The sequence below is a fragment of the Cebus imitator genome, unplaced genomic scaffold (assembly GCF_001604975.1).
Source record: "Cebus imitator isolate Cc_AM_T3 unplaced genomic scaffold, Cebus_imitator-1.0 Scaffold782, whole genome shotgun sequence".
Lineage (NCBI taxonomy): Eukaryota > Metazoa > Chordata > Mammalia > Primates > Cebidae > Cebus > Cebus imitator.
This window is the reverse complement of record NW_016108097.1, coordinates 39598-58865: the sequence shown is the minus strand read 5'-3', so window position 1 is coordinate 58865 and position 19268 is coordinate 39598. Positions and strand designations below refer to the sequence as shown.

General features: G+C 40.7%; 1 pseudogene; it reads right to left on the bottom strand.

Moving 5' to 3' along the window:
- Nucleotides 1–12205: 12205 nt before the first annotated feature.
- Nucleotides 12206–18151, bottom strand: LOC108297233 (annotated as a pseudogene).
- Between the last annotated feature and the right edge of the window lie 1117 nt (nucleotides 18152–19268).

The following is a 19268-nucleotide window of genomic DNA, read 5'->3' as shown; positions in this document are numbered from 1 at the left end:
TACTAAAAAAAAAAAAAATACAAAAAGTAGCCAGTCATGGTGGCACATGCCTGAAATCCCAGCTACTCTGGAGTCTGAGACAGGAGAATCACCTGAACCTGGGAGGCTCCTCAGGGCACTGTCTGTTTTGCTTCTCACTGTATTTCTGGCCACTTCAGTGTTCATGTTCAGTGTGTATTGAATGACTATGGACAGAATGAATACAAAGGAAAAAAAGGAACTTGGAGGTAGAAAAATAGTTGTGGGAGACCAGCCCATGTGAGTGACCAGGCTGATTATATGACAAGGTTGACTCCACATAATTGAGTTTAAAAAAAGACTAGAAAGGACCACTGGAAGTTGTTGAAGAGGAACTCTCTGGAGATAGTAGAGTTGTTAGTCTTTACTCTTTGTTCTTAAAATATTCAGCCACATTTTAGGCAAGATAGTGATCTGCCTTCAGTTGCGTATAGATGATATTATCATTTTTAATGTAGACCAAAGTCAATATTTTTCATATATTGTTCTACTCAGAGTAAATAACAAACATTTTGTCATGGTTCTTAATGTCCTAGCATCCGTCAGTTTTCATGTGAGGACTTAGTTTACAGGTTATGTACAGCACATGTTGAGCGTGGTCAGTGGGTACTTATACCTAAAGTACGTACTTCCCTTCTTTTGCTGATGCTGTCATGAGCAGTTCCACCCTGAGTGTTTACGTCTGCGCTTTAAAATCTTCTCCCACATGCTTACTCATTCCTATTTTCTTTTTTTTTTTTTTTATCCTTTGTGACTCCTCAAACTCATGAACATCTTTCTATTTCTGGCCTAATCCTAACACTTTGGGAGGCTGAGCTGAGCATGGTGGTGTGTACTTATAGTCTCAGCTACTCAGGAGGCTGAGGCAGGAGGATCACTTGAGCTCAGGAGCTGGAGGTTGCAGTGAGCCAAGATTGTGCCACTGCATTCCAGCCTGGGCTATAGAGCAAGACTCTGTCTAAAAAAAAACAAGTGTCTCATGACTTTGTCTCCTCTGCATGAGACCATCTCCAGCTGGTGCCTTTGCTTGCATTCTCATGTGCAGGGCCAGCAGACACTGATGGAGCAGCTGTTCTCTGAGGCCGTAAGTGCTGGGGCACAGATCTTTTCCTCATCCTATTGCCTAGTGAGGGGGAGAAATGACTAACAAGGCAACTACAGGAGAGAAGTGTTTGGAGAGAGGTTTCTGTAGGGCTCCATCCTATGCACTGAGCCCAGGCATAGACTTCAGAGATGCTTCTTGAAAAATGAAGAGAAGTTGGCAAGGTATGAGGGAAGAGGTCAGATTCCTCTGACCTTTGCATTGTGAGTTTGATACCCCCTCCCCAACTGAATCCTCACGGGCAGCAGCTGTGTTTTTAAGAAGCTTTTCTACTCCTTTTCTTACTCAATCCTGACCCTATAAAATTTTCACTTGCTGGCTGCCCCCTCCCCAAGGAAAGGTCCCTCGGCTCCTCCACGGTGGGTGGTTCCCGGAGTCAGGGGGCAGGTCTAAGCTTCCCTATTCTTGTTGACTCAGCTGTAGAGACCCTACTCTTTCTCATTCAGGGAGTCATAGCTACTTGGTTGTGTGTGTGTGTGTGTGTAAGTGATTTTACTCTTGGGGTTGTCTTCTTTTTTAAAATTTTCTTTTATTCTTATATCTTGGGATAGTTAATTATTTTAAAGTAAGCCTTGTTTTATCTGTTAAAAATCTTTATAGCTGGCTGGGCACAGTGGCTCACGCCTGTAATCCCAGCACTTTGGGAAGCTGAGGTGGGCGGATCACAAGGTCAGAAGACTGAGACCATCCTGGCTAACACCCTGAAACTGTCTCTACTAAAAATACAAAAAATTAGCTAGGCATGGTGGCACATGCCTGTAGTCCCAGCTACTCAGGAGGCTGAGGCAAAGGAACCACTTGGACCCAGGAGGCAGAGGCTACAGTGAGCCGAGATCATGCCACTGCGCTCCAGCCTGGGCAACAAGAGTGAGACTCTGTCTCGAAAAAAAAAAACACACACACATACACACAAAAAACCCAACTTTATAGCCTGTGTCATCCAGCTTATATCAACTTTTTATTTCCTGCCGTTCAACAAAGTTAGTAGAAAATGGCAGCCCAAGAGGTCAGATATACAGTCTGTTCACACCCCAAACAGAGCAGGCTAAATGCCTTTTCTGGTTCTAATAAGTCCTGAAAAGATACTCCCTGTAGCACCAATCATTTCCCTTTGCTGCCCCTTTGGGGTGACTGCCATCCCAAAAGTAGTCAGTGTAGAGGAATAGATGGCCCATTTAGGATAGGTGGTTGCACAGGTTCTCTGAGGAAGGTGACTAAGAAGCTGAATGCCAAAGACAAGACAAAGAAATTGATGAACAGTATCATTGTCTGAGCTCTGTGATAGGGATTCTGTGAAGATAGTATGTGCTCTTTTTTTCTGGGGAGAGGATCCGTTTATATTTGATTGTTCATGGAAATCTGTGGCCCAGAGTAAAATCATCAGTCTCAGCTGTATGACCTTTGAGATTCATTATGTTCGTGATCCGAAAACCTTGGTCACCTCTGTGTTATGTGCCATTGGATTCTAGCTATTTCAGTCAAGTGGCGCCTGTGCAGCCTTAGATGTGAGTGTGAGAGAGGATAGGATGGAGTTCGAATTTTACTAGTGAAAGCTCTCAAATTTTGATACCCACCTTGAAACTTGGAAAATTACCAAGTACAACTTTATGTTAAAAAAAAAAATGTCGGTGCATCTTTATCAAGTTAGCAAACTATTTCTGTGATTGTCTATTTCCAGAGTAATTTGATTGAACTGGTTCTCAGATTTCCATAGCTAGGGTTGTAGGAGTATTCTCTACAAGGGAAGATTAGACCGAGTGCTTGACATGTGACCTGACCCAAAGAGGTTACTTAATAAAGTGTGGAATGAGTGAAGAGAAGTTGCAGTTATAGTTTTCTTCACCAAAGTCAGGAACCCAATAGAAGCAGTCATAACAATGAAAGTAGTAACTTTTGATGAGAGCTCACTTGTTTTTTAAGGGCTTTATACATATCAACACATTGAGAGCAGATGGGTCAGTCCCCCTGCAGCACCCAGTATGGGCTCAGTGCTCTTTGAAGCTGCTGTGAATTTGTTGGTAAGGCCTAACAAGATGGGTCATCTCACCTAGGGTAGGCTCAGCTGTTCCAGGCCTGGTCCTGCTCCTGGGGTCCTGGTGAACCTCATAGTCCTGTGGACAGCGCCTCCTTGAAGGTAAATCCATCCTCCAGAGCAGAATATGGTGGGCGAGGCTCAGTGACACTGGCCTGTTATCCTCCTCATGCAGTAAGTAGCTCATGCTGTTAAGTTTCCTGAGGCTCAGTTGCTATAGATGGGTGTATTTGGCGGAGATGATTCATAGTTTTGGACATAGAAAAGCCACAGTAAAAACCAGGTGCTGATACCAGACACAATTGTGATCCTGGATTAGAAAAGATTTGTTATAAAAGATTTCTTTGGGACAATTGTTAATATTTGAACATGAATTGCATCTTGGATTATAGTATTGTATCAGTGTCACATTTCCTGAATGTGTTCACCACACTGTGGCATTCCAAGGGAATAGCCTTGTTCTTAGAAACATATCCAGACCTATTTAGAATTAAATGGCCATGATGTCTGTGGTTTATTCTCTATGGTTCGGCAAAATAATAATATTAGTAGCCACAATGACCACCACAAATTGTCTGTCTATCTATCTATCTATCTATCTATCTATCTAATCTAATCTAATCTATCTAATCTGCTAACCATTCATGAATCTAGGTCAAGAATATCAAAGTTTTTGAATGTTTTCTATAAGTCTGAAAGAATTAAAAAAAAAAAAAACGTCGAAGCAGAGTTCCTATCTTATGTAGCCACAAAACTTAGGTGCAGGGAGGAAGAACACGAATGCAGTGAAAGCACCGAGGGCCAAGGGCAGCTGTTCAGAGCTGCTGTTCTCTGATGTTTGCTTTGGTGTCCCAGAAGCATGTGGCCCCAGCATTAGCCTGGCATGGTGGCACACACCTGTAGTCTCACCTACTCCAGAGGCTAAAGCAGGAAGACTGCTTGAGCCCATGAGTTGAAGGCCATAGTGAAGTATGATCCTGCAACAGCACTCCAGTCTGGGCAACATAGTGAGACCCTGTCTCTTAAAAAGAAAAGGAAAAAAGGCCAATATTGAACCTTTTGTTTTTATAGTGATTCTATGCTGAGATCTCTAACCACACAGCAACCTACAAAGATGTGATAAGGAGCCAACCCAGGAGGCCAGGCAGCATAGGAGGAACAAGGTGACGCTACCCCTGGATAGCGGCCAGATCTCACTCACCAACCTGAAAAGAGAAGCCTGTATAACTAGACCCCCATGCATCAGATTCACCCCTTCCCTGTGCTACATGTGAAGAAGCTGGACATGATGTGGCAAGAATGGCCCATGCTGCTCTGTAGCAGCAAACTCCCAACCTACATGCCATGTCTTCAGTGCATGGTTTGTCTCTCCCCTGATTTCCTTTTCCATCTGCCAGATGCAGTCATGGCCTGGACTCCACCCACACATAATTTTATTCTTCCCAAGGTATAAAACCAATGTCTGGCCAAGTAGGCAGACTTCTCACAAAAGCCATTTTCTCTACAGAGAGGTTGGTTTTGAAAATCAGCCAGGTCTCTCATCCCTAAGAAACAGATAAACCGTGGTGCATTTTAGCCCTAATGAATTCACTTCTTGCACTCTGCGGATTGTAAATCAGTGCTTAGTGACAAATGAGTACCTCAGTCTTCATAGACTGTTCCTCCAGACGGGCTCTTTGGTTCCTTCTCTTTTCCATTTTCACTGCTGCCCTTTTACCTCTTCTCTGAATCATTGCAATGGCCTTTAGCTGGTTACCTGCCTACTTCTGGGCCTTTCTTTCCTCAAGCCATTGTAGATCCTCGTTTGGGTGTTGTCACAGCTGTGATGTAAATTTAGGAATCATAGGTCTAGCTTTCCTGCTCATCTGTTCAGAAATCTTAGATGGTTCCTTGAGATGTACATTACAGCCTGCTTCTCCGTGTACAAGTTTTCCCTAATGCAGCTTTTCCAAATGCATTTTTTGTTGTTCTGCCATTCATTCTTTGGCCCAATTAATGAACTGACTCAACGTTCCTGGTATTTCCACCCTCATTGTGCCTGGAATGTCTTGACTCTTCATTTGAGACATCTCAAATTCTACTTCCCGATGAAGCCTCTATTGATTCTTTCCAGCTGGATGGGCTTCCTCTAGTGTTTGAACCATTGGAATATGTGTGTGTGTTTGTGTGTGTCTGTGTGTGTCTATGTGTGTGTGCATGTGTGTGTGTTTAACTAGTACTTTGCATATAGCATTTGCATATTCTGCTTAATGCGAGAGTTATACATAGGTTTATTCTATCTTCCTACTTTGGAGATTGCTAGCTGCTTAAGAGCAGAAACAATGGATATGACACAGTGCCATACATAGGATAGATACCCAGTAATAGAATTTGCTATAATTTGGAATGACATTGTAGAAAAATTCATATATTCCATATAGGTTTGACAGTGTTTATTATCTTTAAACCTGCTACCAATAAGAAACCCAGAGTTAATGCCACAGATACCGTTACTATTTTAATATATTATTTAAAGAGGTTTTAAAATTTATTTTCCAGAAAACATTTAAGAAAAGAAAGTAATGCTTTAAATTTCTTAAAACATTTAAGAAAAGAAAAGAAAACTAGAAAAATAGGGTGGCTTTCAAGTATTGTACTTTGTTGTTTTTAACACTTCAAGATTCAATAGGAAAATGTTAAAATGTAGACCAATTTTTTCATTTTTAAAACCTACTTATTTTTCAGTAACACAGTGAAAGAAGACTTGCAAACCCTCATGGCTGCCATTGTCCTGGTGATCAGAGCAGAGATCTGGAGCCTGGGAGAGGCCCAGCAGCCTCGGGTGGTAGCAGCAGGGGGCCTACTCAGAGTTTAGAGGATGAGAAAATCTTACTTATTCTGTCATAGGACTTGCAAATGTTCCATCTAGTAACAATGAAAGGGAAGTGGTATGGGGTTATGGGTGACTCTTGTAATGTTCTCCATTGATGAAACTGAGCCACCCCAGTGAATATTTGGAGTTGTAACCAACTCTATTTTAGTGATGGTATTTTCATAAAGTTACTTTTTGGAATCTTATCTTGCTATCTTGTATGTGTATTGCATAGATCAAGGATCTGATGGAAATAACATGGCAACAATATTGCCACCAAGCACATGCATTTTCAGCCACAGCACCCTTCTCTTGCATAGTGCACATGTCCAGGAATTGAGCTCCTTTTACTAAATGAATATTTTGTTCACCTGTATCCCGATCAGTTGGGACTGTGGGCACATTGGGAAATTCACCACAGTCTTTCATTCCTTGTCCTCTGAGATGGTACAAGTATAATCTGAAAGGATGTAAGTAAAACAGGTATATGAAAGCTGCTTTACCCACCCGCCCCAAGAAAAGATGTAGTTAACATAGTATACAATTCTTCATTTAAAAATATATAGTTAAGTGTTTTTCATGTACTCACAGAGTTGTACAGCCACACTACAGTAAATTTGAGAATATTTTGGTTACCCTGAATAGAAACCCTGTACCCATTCACTGTTACTTTTCATTCTAGCTTATCTATTTTTTTTTATTTTTGTCATATTTCATTTTGGTATCATATCTAAGGAGCCATGGCCTGGTCCAAGGTTGCAAATATTTGCTCTAATTTTTTCTTTGAAAAATTTTATAGTTTTAGCTCTTACTTTAGGATCTGCAATCTATTTTAAGTTAATTTTTGTGTATGGTGTAAAAAGGGGTTCAAATTCATTCTTTTGCCTGTGAATATCCAGTTCTAGCACCATTTTTGAAAATATTTTTTCTTACTGAATTTTCTTAACACCCTTATTGAAAATCAATTCACTGTAAGTTCAAGGATCAATTCTTTCCCATTGATTTATATTTCTCTCATTATGCCACTATTAATTTTAGGTCTGTGTACCATCCTGTCTTGATTAACATAGCTTTATAGTACGTTTTGAAATTAAAAAGTATGAGTCTTCGTTTTCCATATTCTTGTTGTTGTAGGTCCCTTGAATTTTCATATGAATTTTAAAATCAGCTTGTCAATTTCTGCAAAAAGGCCGGATGAGTTTTTGATAGGGTTTTGTTGAATCTTGAGATCAATGTAGAGCACATTGCTATCTTGACAATATTGTCTTCTAATCCATGAATATGGAATGTCATTCTACTTAAGTATTCTTTAATTTCTGTCAATGATGATTTATAGTTTTCAGAACACAAGTTTTATACTTTATTTTTTGATACTATCATAAATGAAATGTTTGTTTTAAATTTCATTTTCATAGAAATATAATTTAAATTTTTTAAGTAAATACATTTGATTTTTGTATATTGATCTTATATCCTATAAACTTGTTAAACTCATTTATTACTGATAATAGTTTTTTTAAGATTCTTTTTTATATACAAGATTATGTCATCTGCTAATAGAGAGTTTTACTTCTTGCTTTTCAATCAGGATGACTTCATTTCTTCCCCCCCTCACCTCATTTCCCTGACTTGAACCTCTAGTACAACGTTAAATAGAAGTGTCGAGAGCAGACATCTTTGTCCTTTTCTGGATCTTAGGGGGAAACTGTTCAGGGAAAGCATTCACCATTAAGTCTGATGTTAGTTGCAGGGCTTTTGTGGATGCTGTTTGTCAGATTGAGGAGGTTGTCTTGTATTTCTAAGTTCTTGAGTGTTTCTATCATGAAAATGTGTTAGATTTTGTCAAATGCCTTTTCTGTATTTAGATGATTATGTGACTTGTTCATTATTCTATTGAGATGATTCTATTACATTAATTGAGTTTCAAGTGGTAAAGCAACCTAACAGTCGTGGTATAAATCTCATTTAGTTGTGTTGTATAACCCCTTTTATGTGTTTCTAGATTTGATTTGCTCACATTTTGTCAGAGTGTTTGCATATATATTCATAAGAGATATTGGTCTGTAATTTCCTTGTGATGTCTTTTATTTTGGCATAAGAGTAATACTGACCTCATAGAATGAGTTCCCTCCTCCCTTATTTGTTTTAAAAGAGTTTGTAAAAGATTGTTCTGAATTTCTCTTTAAACATTTGGTAGAATTCACCACTGAAGCTATCTGGCCCTAAGTTTTGTTTGTTTGTTGTCAGAAGTTTTAAGTTACTGACTGAATTTCTTTATTAGTTATAGATTTATTCAGATTTTTTTATTTCTACCTATCAGTTTTGGGATTTTGTGCCTTTCTAGAAGTTTACCCATTTTATGTCCATTTTCTAACTTGTTGGTGTACAGTTGCTCAGGTTACTTTCTTTTAGTGTGCTACAGAATCTCTTGGCTTTCTGTAAGCTTGGTAGTGCTTCCCCTCTTTTAATTCTGACTTTCACAGTTTGAGCCATCTCTCATTTTTTTTGGTCAGTCTAGCTAATAGTTTGTTAATTTTGTTGATCTTTTCAAGCAACCATCTTTTGGCTTCGTTTGTTTCCTTTATTGTTTTACTATTCTCTACTTCATGTATTTCTGCCTGCTCTTTGTGATTTTCTTCCTCTGCTTGCTTCGGGCTTTATGTTTCTTCTTATTTTTCTGGTTTCTGAAGATGAAAGTTGAGATCGATTTGAAGTCTGTCTTTTTTAATATAAGCATATATAACTATAAATATCCTTCTGAGCATTGCTTTAGCTTGATGTCATAAGTTGTGCTTTGCTGTGTTTTCCTTTTCATTCATCTCAAAGTATTTTCCATTGTCTCTATGACTTCTTCACTGGCCCATTGGTTATTTAGGAGTGTGTTGTTTAAGTTCCACATCTTTGTCAATTTTCCACATTTCATAGTGCTGTTGACTTCAAATTTCATTTCACTGTGGTCAAAGAAGATACCTTGTATGACTTCAGTCATTTTGTATTTACTGAGCATACGGTCTGTTCAGGAGACAGTCTCTGTGCACTTAGAAAAAATAAGCTTTTTACAGCTTTTCATTTAGCATAACCACAGCTTTTAATTTTGCTTGATTTTTTGGTAAGGCTTGGTGGAAGTTTTAGTTCTACAAGGATAAGGGTTTAGTTTAAATTGACATTGCATGTTAATATAGTGTTTTATAGGGCTTGGAGTAACTGTCTATATAGTCTATATGGTCATTAGACAGCTATTGTCAGGCATCACTCTAAAGACGGGCTAGCAAGGAAACTATGTAAGGCACAAGGCACAGTCTTCATGTGGAGAACCTGTTCATTATGTTAGTTTAACAAAGGGAATTGTGGTAGTTACATACAGTGCTTTGATGCTGAAAGAAGGCATGCATTTGCACAGCAGAGTGATTTAGAGGTACCCAAAGAGGAGCGAATAAGCAAGGTGAGTACTGCTTTCTTTTCTGAATTGACTATGGCATCAATACAAAGAGAATGTCAAGAATTAACCATAACTTTCAGTGTTGAAACAAAAAGACCAGTGTGTGTTTCTGTTAAGACTGGAGGACAGATGATACCTCCCTATCTATCTCTCTCTCTCTCTCTCTCTCTCTCTCTCTCTCTCTCCCTCTCTCCCTGTCTGTCTGTCTATCTGTCTGTCTCTCTCTTGTTTTGGCAGTGATAAGCAAAGGGAAGCACATTGTTGGCCAATTGATCTAAAAGTTCCTTTGCATCATCATTCTGGTAATCAGCAACAAGGACACTCATTGGCATATGTTCCATCTTGAATAACTGGGATCAGCAGTTTCTTTATCAAAGCAACTCAGGTTAAATATGCTCTGTTCTATGATCTAACACACTGTAATATTCAAATCACCATTTTTAAAAGCAGCCCAGAACATTACTGAAAAATAGCTTTTTTGTTTCAAAATAAAGCAGTAATGCAAAACCACGCTTAAGTTATGGGTTTCAATGAATACTTTCATTGTTTATAACCTTCCCAGATAGGCTGTAGGAAGATTGTCTATATTCTGACTATAAAAATAGGACCAAGATTTTTTGACTGTTACTGCTGCTGTATATCCTAGATATTCTGTGCTATTTTCTGGGCTTTTCCTTTGCTGCCAAAGGGAGCACATATACCAGGTCAAGACTTGTACATTTGCTACACCGACTTAGACCTAACATGTTTGTATTTATGTTCAGCCAATCCATAATGTGTGATGTACTCCATAGTCTCTGCAATGAGAGAAAGGCATAATGTTAAGAATATCTTTTATATCTATATTGAATAATTGCTGTGCCCTTATCTCACTGGTTCATTTGGATCCCAAATTCAGTGTTTCTTCATTTAGCTTTTTGATGATGTATTGAATAAACAGTGTCACAATATGTACCTATTTTGTTTATTTAAGAAAATGTTTGTAATCACTATCACTAGGTTTTTCATTACCATCTAGAAGCAAAGTCCTCTATAGTCCTTCAGTTAACTTTCAGTATCAGAAATTCTAGCTGTTTAGCAAAAGAAACCTAAAAAACCATTTATGTGGATCAGTGAGCATTTACTGCTCTCTGACTAGAAGGAGCTCAACAATGCCTATTGACTGTTGGAGGATCACTTTGGTAAAACTAAGCACAGAAAATATGAAGAGTACCTAACTAATTGCTTGATGTATGATTATTGGCTGCACTGCACTGGCATATAACAAAGGACAGAAGTTCATGCAAAGTCTATGACTGTCAGACTTTTAGAATACAGACTGATATTATCCAAATGACAGGATGTATGTTTGCACTAGTATTGGCTCAAAAAGTCTCTTAGAGCTTTGGGGTTGCCTCTAAAATCTAGTTTCACCCTAGGCTCTCTCTCTCTCCCATCAAGCAGACTTGAATCCCTGAAATGGCTCTGGAACTACTTTGGCTTCATTAAAACATTCGAACTAGTTGTGGACAATTGAGCACCATGACTTTCAGAAATAGACACAATCAGCCGATCATGCCTGTAATCCCAGCATTTTGGGAGGCCAAGGTGGGCGGATCATGAGGTCAAGAGACCAAGACCATCCTGGTCAACTTGGTGAAACCCAGTCTCTACTAAAAAATACAAAAATTAGCTGGGCATGGTGATGCGTGCCTGTAGTCACAGCTACTTGGGAGGCTGAGGCAGGAGAGTCACTTGAGCCCTGGAGGCAGAGGTTGCAGTGAGCCGAGATCACGCCACTGCACTCCAGCCTGGTGACAGAGCAAGACTCCATCTCAAAAAAAAAAGAAAACAAAAAAAGAAATAGACACTGTCAAATGAAACAGCAGCATTTCAAATGCACTGATCTGTGGTCATCTAGTGACAAAACTAGCAGTGCCGCCCAGAATATTAGTGTTCATTCTCTCTGAATCTTTAACTTTTGTGAATTTTCTTTCACTAACTTCTCAATCATATGTATACTTAGCCTATATCTTGTGCATGATTTCAGTATATGTAATTCTATTATTTTTGAGTATTGCCCTCCTGGCACATTGAATATATCTTCTGACTCATCATTTTCTCAATCTTAAACTATAAAATGGAAAATTACCCCTTCTGTAGATGTTTCTATACTTTCTCTAATCATTTCTGCATATATAGTACCTCCTTTGTTTCTTGTAGTAATGCTACAAAAGTTGAGAGCTCAGTTGCAGAGGACAGAATCCAGGCCAGGCTTTCTAAGCTGAGCATGTTTGACTGCTGCCCACTCACCTGGAAGTAACATAGGGAAGAGGGAAGCTGCCAGGCAGTTCAGTGCAAATGCTGCTATTGCAGCTGCATGTTTGCCTGTTCTGTGTCAACATAAACCTCCCTTACATTTCCAAACAACAGCAGCAACAGGTTATTTACACCTATCATGCAGTTCTCCCTTATAGAAATAATGAGGGTCTGGCCGGGCGTGGTGGCTCACGCCTGTAATCCCAGCACTTTGGGAGGCCAAGGCAGGTGGATCACAAGGTCAAGAGATCGAGACCATCCTGGTCAACATGGTGAAACCCCATCTCTACTAAAAATACAAAAAATAATTTAGCTTGGCATGGTGGCGTGTGCCTGTAATCCCAGCTACTCAGGAGGCTGAGGCAGGAGAATTGCCTGAACCCAGGAGGCGGAGGTTGCCGTGAGCCGAGATCGCGCCATTGCACTCCAGCCTGGGTAACAAAAGCGAAACTCCATCTCAAAAAAAAAAAAAAAAAAAAAAAAAAGTGTCACCTAGTGGGTTGGAGGATATATGTAGTGTTACTGGCAGAGAGTGAAGACAAAACCAAACCTGAGCAGGTGTATATTCTAGTACAGATAAAATAGTATCCTGTCCTGATAGAAGGGGTCAGTGTAATGAACTGGCTACTTTGTAGCAGGCGGTCCCTCCAGATTGTTTGTTGCTCCTGTCAAGTTGACACTTCACTCATTTGGGAAACAGCTGAGCTCTGTGCACGGAGGCTGCCCATGTTGTACTTTGACTACTGTGGTCACTTTTCTGATGCGCCTGCTAAACAAGCTCTGGGCTACTGTGGAGAGAGTGAGACAAGCATTCCTAGGGTGATTTATCATGTCCACTTGGTTTCTGAGAGTCTCTTATCCAGTAAGCATTCATATGTACACCGTATTCTTTCTTATTCCTAGTTCAAGAAATCCACCCGCATGCTTCTTTCCAGCCACCAGCTACCATCTCCTCAGCCTTCTTCCTCCTCGTCTGTGCTGGTTAGTGTAAGCTCTGATTCTTTGTGAGTAGAGGCTTGCACTGCAAGCTGCCTTTTCGCTTGGGTCAGATGGTCCGTGAGATGTGCGCCTAAAGCGTGTTCCCAGTGGTTTAGCTCAGCGGTTGCTGCTGCCCATGAATCAGTGTGATCCATTGCCATCTCTTCTGGGCAGACTGGACCCAAGACATGCCATGGGAAGCTCTCCTCCTCCATTATGGCCTTCTCTGAAGGGAGCTGCAAAGCTGTAACAGCCGGCAGTTGCTGCCCATGTGGTGTTGCTCTATCTGGATACCAGCTCCTCCGACATCTGGTCATGCAGACTTTCCCTGAGCCCTAGTGTGCGCTGAGGGAAGACTGGCAGATGCAAGAGGAGGCACATCAGGAATATAAGCTTCCTGTTGACGGAGCTGAGCTTCAGATGCTATTCCCACCTAAATATCCTACATATATGACTTTCACCTGAGAACACAGTGTCCTAGACATGTCCTTCTCTGGAGCCTCAATACCCAGTACATGTGGGTCCCATGGGCATGGTTTCACCGTTATCTAATGTGAAATGTCAGCTGTTCATTGTCCACTAGGAGACAGTATGAAGCCAATCTGTTTATCAAAAGGAAGATAGTTACTTGCTGTAGAGAGTATGACATGACCCCAGAACCTTGGGACTTTCCACTATTCTGTTTTGACTTTGAGTATCCCAGTTCATTGGCCACAGGGGCTTGCCTTCTAGCCCATATGGAGAGCTTTTTCTTGGCCCATTCAATACTGGAAGCTTTATAGGTTACTCAGTAAATAGATCAAGGTAGTACTCAAAAGGCTACCTTGGGAGCAGGCTGGACTTTTGGAGTATGTGTCTTCTGCCCTCCTGCAAATACTTGCCTTATCAGGGTATCCTCAGGTATTGTTACTTCTTGCTAACAATCCTATCAGCATGATGTCTTGTGGACTGGTAAGATGACTGAGGTTCCTATAGACTGAGTTATGGCACAGAACCAGAGTTGACATGGTGCTCAGACAAGATGGTGAAAGCAAGTAGCTTTTATTTTTCCTGCCATTGGAATAGGAAAACACACACACCATGTTCGTCATATCAGAAGCTGCACATCAGATACGGAAATGTGTTGATTTGATCTAATGGGCTTGATCAACTGGAGTTTCTCCTTGATAAAGTTTGTTATAATCCACTGTCATTCTCAAAGACCTGTGTGTCATCTGCACAGGCCTACACACAATAAAAGAGATGCGATAGGAGGAGTCCCCACCCTGAACCCTTCAAGTTTCTGACAGTGGCATTAATGTTTGCAGTTCCTCTAAAAGATGCAGTATTGCTTTTGGTTGCATTTGTGGCAGGGAAGAGAAGTTTAGAAGCTTTTCTTTAGCCCTTTGAATTCTAACGATGCTCATTGGTCAAGGTACAGCTGTGGAAACTCTGCCTGTGTGTGAGTGTAGATCCCATCTGTAAGCCTAGGTTCTAGGCAGGTAGTAATACCACTGACTCTATTTGTGTCTGACTCCCGCGCAGCTTCCACCCCACCATCAGGACACAAAGGTGTTGAGTCCTCGGGGACAACGTCCATCAAGTGCTGAGAAGTCCAGTTATTTCTTTGTCTCCTCAGAAGTAACTGCACAACCTTTGGGAATGGGTAGAAGAAAGATTTCTTATATGAGTCCCATATTATGGAAGTGTTCTTTCTTAAAGGACCAACTGCTCCTTCAGTGAGAGGCTGTTGGAGGAGAGAAGAGTGACTGTTGACACTGTCGTGCTGGATCCCTCCAGGTCTCTGTCACATGCCTGCAGATCAGATCGCTGTCTGAGGCTTTCCTACTGTTATGGCCCTACGAACCCTCTCATTAACTGTGCACTTCCAAATACCCGGCCAGCTCACACCAATACTTTGGCCCTCTGGCGTGTTATGTTCGCGGGACCCTCTTGCCTCTGGTTGCTTAGCTCTGCTGCCTCAGCCATTCCTGTTCTTGTAGAAATCAGGAAGCCCTTGAGGCAGCATCTGCAATGCTGGCCTTCCTGTCTGTGGCCTCCTGGGAGTGTAGTTAGGAGGTGAGGAAGCAGGAGACATGATAGATCCCCCTAAGTCTACTATTCTACATCTGCATTTTATCAAGACATTCCTGGCATCTAGGCATTCTAATTTTGATTCCAGGGGGCTGTTATTCTATGCAGAAGGTAGAAGTTTTAAGGTACTTGGTTTTAGGGCCCAGGAGAGTGCCACTTATAAACTGGCATGTTGGAAAGTATGACAAACTCCCAGTTTTATACCTTGGATATCTTTCTCTAGTAACATAACATCTAACAGACAAAAAAGCAGGTCAAATAACTTTTCACCCTACTTTGACATTTATTTTCTTCTTGTTAAGATAACTGTATAGTATTCATAAAACTAGATTCTTACAGATGAGGAAACAGATTCAAAAACCGTAATCAACTTTTCTGGAGGCAGAGCTGGGTCTACATACATACATTTCTTAACTTCTTGTCCTCTTTTGTTACAACACAATACTGTAGTGGCACGTGGATGTGTATATACATATAATATGGTACACTCACACATACATAACACACACACCACACGTCACATACCACTTATGCACATACCACACACATGACACACACATCTGTACACCACACACCCTCTATCCAGAAATTACAGTTTGTATCATGTCAAATGCTGATGCTCCTAAAAGCAGCATATATTATTAAGAAACTCCAATGCAGCAGTTTCTATTGTTTGGATTAGGTAAAGTCTGCAATTTGATTTCAGTTACAGCCATTGCTTGCAATGTGGTTTTTTTCTAAAATTTCTCACCTCAGAAGTTGCCCAAAACCCAACTCGTGAAGGAATTCTCAGTCTCATTATTAATCAAAGAAATTTTAAATTAAAGTATCTTGGCAAAATGTATATGTCAACTCTATGTGTAATTAAGTGTGCACACACAAATGCTGTCAAAGTTACAGTGGGTGCGCTGAAATGTGTAATTGCCTTACTGAATACAGTTCTTTTGGAATTCAATATAGCAATATGTAGCAAATGTCAAAAGAAATTGCATACTAATCTAGATATCCATGCCTGAAAGTCTACTCCAAGGAAATTGTTTAGCATAAAAAATTATGTATATAAAGCATTTTTTTGCAGTAGAACTCTTCTCTCCTTCCCAAAAAGACATTTTACAGTTTTAGAGTTTCATAAAGTATGAAAGATCATAATATATTAAATAGAATGGGGAAATAGTCAGTATAGTATTTGCAGGAAAAAGTGTATAATGTATTTGTACATATAGTTAACAAATATACTTGTTCATAGAGTCTAGGAAGTTACAAATGAAAAACTGTATATAAGAGAATTATGTGTATGTTTAGAATTTTTTGCAATAATTGCAATCTTCAGTTTCTATGTCTATATGTTTCTTTTTAGTGAAAACACACCCCTTTGGATGTATTTTTGGTTATTTTATTTCTTTTCATTAAAGTCCATTAATCACCACAAAAACCCAGGAAATCCAACTAAGAAGAAAGCAAATGTTCAGACAACATCTAAGAACCCAGAGCTGTGGAGGAGATGTTGCATTGGACCGCTGGTGTGCACAAGGCAGCAAGAGGGGCGATCCCCATGGGGCATGGCCACTGGTCACGGGAAACACAGGAGGGAGTCCAGGCAGCTGGCTGGGCAGTTATGTTCACTGGTGCACGATGACAGCATTGAGCAGGGTGGCTTCCTTCAGGGTCTGGCTCTCATCAGCCAGCTCTTTGTTAAGGAAAGTAGTCATGAGGATAAAGCTGGTGGCAGCCATGGCTGGCATCCATGATGGAGAGTCAGATGTCGCTAATCTTGTGGCTATGGTTGAATTTCTGCAGCAGCCTCCCACCGTCTGCAAACCAAATTTGGATGTTTGTGGTAGGCTCTGATTGGACAATTAAGATAGAAGAGCTGGCTTTGGCTTTGTTTTCTGCTGGTTGGTCTGGAGACCTGGTACTCAACCCCTGGGGGACACGGCTGCCCACTTTCTGACCCTCGCCAGTGAAGGCTTTGAAGGCTCCTTTGGACTTCACAGAGTCCTTGTCCCAGTGGTCCTCCATATCCAAGTTCACCTGTCCACCATGAGCTCACCTCCTCACCTCTGCTAGTACCTCCCTCTGTGGATAGACCCCAGAAACTGGGCATTGGATGGGTCTTGGTAGCTTCTGAGTTCCCCATTATCCAGGCTGAATCCACTCTTCCAGAGTTTCTGTACTATGTGAACATCTTGGCTGGAATGCTGCCTCTTTTTTCCTGCCACACAGGCAGACTCTTCCTCTGGCTGCTCCAAGGTTGTAGCCACCTCCTGCAAATGATCTCAGTTTACTGGTCTCTCCAGGGCTGTTGGTCACTCACTCCACACAGCTCCATGCTCTTTGGCACATTTAAGGAGATCATCCACCAGCTCATTGGGACTTATCTTCTGGGAGGGCCAACAATCTGTTGCCCACTTCTCTCTGAGCCCCCAGCATAGAACCCCTGGCCTTCGTCCTCCTCCTCATCTTGGTCATGAATGAGGTCTCTGAAGGATGTCACTTTATTATCACTGGGGGCTGTGCCTCTGGACACTGATCTGGGGGTTGCCTGCGAAATGGTTGTGATGTCTTCCTCCCCTCCATCCTCATAAAAACTCACTAGCACCGTCTGCAAGTCCCAGCCAACCAACTCGAGGAAGAAATGGGCCAGCCCTCCTCGCCCCTGTCGCCACCACAAACTCCCTCAGCACCTCCTGTTGTTCAGCCGCCATCTTCGTCCTATGCTTCTCCCCACTTTCACTGCTTTCTTAGGGTTTCTAAAGCATCCTTGAATGGGACTTTTGTCTCTTTCTCCTGAGACGGAGCTTAGCGACTGGGTTGTTGAGGATGGTTTAATAGAGAGGGATGTGATAGCTGAAACCCAAACTCTTCTGTTGTTCTCACTTTGTCTACACAGTTACCTGTGGTGATTGGTCAGCCGAGGATTATTGTTCATCACTTTTTACTTTTCTCCTCCCCGCAACCAAAAGCTGTTTTGAAGATAAACAGTAAATACAGCTTGAAAGCCAGCTCTGTTCCCACTCTCTTTCTCTCTGTTTTGGGGGAAGATACGGTGCATTTTTAAAGCATAACATGAAGCAGTTTTTAGTATAATATGATTTAGTGCAGGCCTCAGCTGCTATCTCTCCCAGTGGTTTTGCTGGAGGCTGGAGCTTCTCGACAGCCCTGACCATGGAGAGGTGGAATGTGGCGCTGACGTCACGGCCGCTCCTGGGAATGTTTTGCATTCCTCTTCCTGGCAGTGGTCAGGTGGCTTCCAGCAAGAATGAAGGACAACAGTTCCAAAGAAGAAAAAAAGAGAGGAGGAAAAGGACAGTTTATAATCAAAGTATTGTGGGGGAGGCACTTTTATTCTGAGCCAAAATTGAAATTAGAACCAGATGTCTTACATTCCTATGCTGCACGAATGTTAAATAAGCTTATTAATGACTGTAATAACTGAGCTATTTGGCTTTTTACTGAACTTAAGTCTTGAAACTATGTAAGAATTATGGAAAAACGACTTCTTATAGTTGACATTTTAACTATGAAAGCAACTTTCTGAGTGTAAAAGCAAGGACCCTGATTAAATGACCCTCTAGTTAATCTACAGGCTGTTTTAAGGTCTGTTAATATTCTGAAAAGTCACTTCTGAAACTTAAAATCTCTGTAATCTATTAACATAGTTTGTGCTGTTCAAACAGATTTAAACCAATTATTGAGGAGAGAGGTAAACTGTATGTTAGCATCTGCTGCAGAATGTCTTTTCTCAAAATGTTTACATTTCCAATGTTATTTCTATACATTACTGCTCAAACCAGATATGCAAAACAAAACTTAGCACATTCTTAACATAACAAACAGCTTTTGCCCAAGTCTTACAACTCTGCAATAATATGTGGAATAGAAAAATGGACAGTAATTGAGTTAAATTTAAAGTTTGTGTTTTTCTTGTCTTCCAGCCACTGAAGTACCTCTGTTCAAATTCACTATACTGGTTTAGCTAATCACAATCTATATGTCTGTATTTTAAAATATTACACTTTTAAAAAAAAACAACTTGATGTCTTTCAGTAGATTTGCACTAATTTTGATGTAACAGCAGTTACATTAATAACAATTCTCCAGTTTAGGCGAAATCTGTTTGAATACTTCCAGTTATACATTGAAATGGAAAGTTGGCTTCCTCTTGTAGGTCATGTTGCTGGTGAGGAATTTCCAGAAATGTGGAGAAGTGCTGACTCATAGTATACAGTGGACTGATCCAGCAACAGTAGGACTTGAGGGGGTTTTTTGAGCTCTTGGCTGAGGCAAGCAAAATATGTGGCTGTAATGTTTCGTTTTATTTTTAGGTTAAGGGTAAGGGTGGAAGAGAGACTGTTGCTTGGCATGTGATCCATGTTAATAGCTTTAAAATGGTGACAAGTTCTAGCGTTAGATGTGTGTCTAAATGTGTGTTTTCCTACAGTCTATTATTAGAATTTGGAAAACAGGTTGTTTTGCT